Genomic DNA, 640 nt, shown 5'->3' with positions numbered 1-640 from the left:
TAAACATAGGGTCAGTCTCCTGTGGGGCTGGGTCACAGGAGAGCCCCGTGACCCTTCCTGTGCTTCTAACCCTGCATCCTCCCCGATGCCCCTAACCCTGTGCCCCCCTCTGGCACCCCTAACCCTGCACTCCCTCTAGCACCCCTAACCCCTACATCCCCAACCCCTGAACCCCTAACCCTGCACCCCCACGTCCCTCACTGAACCCACCCTGCACCCCCCACGTCCCTCACCCCTAACCCTGTGTCCCCTCCTGCACCCTAAACCTGTGACCTCTGGCACCCCTACACCCCAACCCTGCACCTCCCTCCTGCACCCCTTACCCTGCCCCCTAACCTCTGAACCCCTAACCCCTGTGCCCCCTCCTGCCCCCCGGCACCCAACCCCTGAACCCCTAACCCTGTGCCCCCCCTCCGGTGCCCCTAACCCCTGCACCCCTAACCCCTGCATCCTCTTACACCCATAATCTCTGCACTGTGCCCCCTTTTTCCCTAACCCATGCACCCCCTCTTGTGCCCACTTGGGGAAACTGACCTGGATGCACAGAGTAGCTGGCATTGCTGCTTGCTATCCCCGCTGCTCCTGAACACTGCTCCTCCGCCCACCATGAGGGGGCTGTGAGAGGGGACCAAGGAGCGAC

Source organism: Gopherus evgoodei, unplaced genomic scaffold (assembly GCF_007399415.2).
Source record: "Gopherus evgoodei ecotype Sinaloan lineage unplaced genomic scaffold, rGopEvg1_v1.p scaffold_258_arrow_ctg1, whole genome shotgun sequence".
Lineage (NCBI taxonomy): Eukaryota > Metazoa > Chordata > Testudines > Testudinidae > Gopherus > Gopherus evgoodei.
This window is presented reverse-complemented; position numbering follows the sequence as displayed.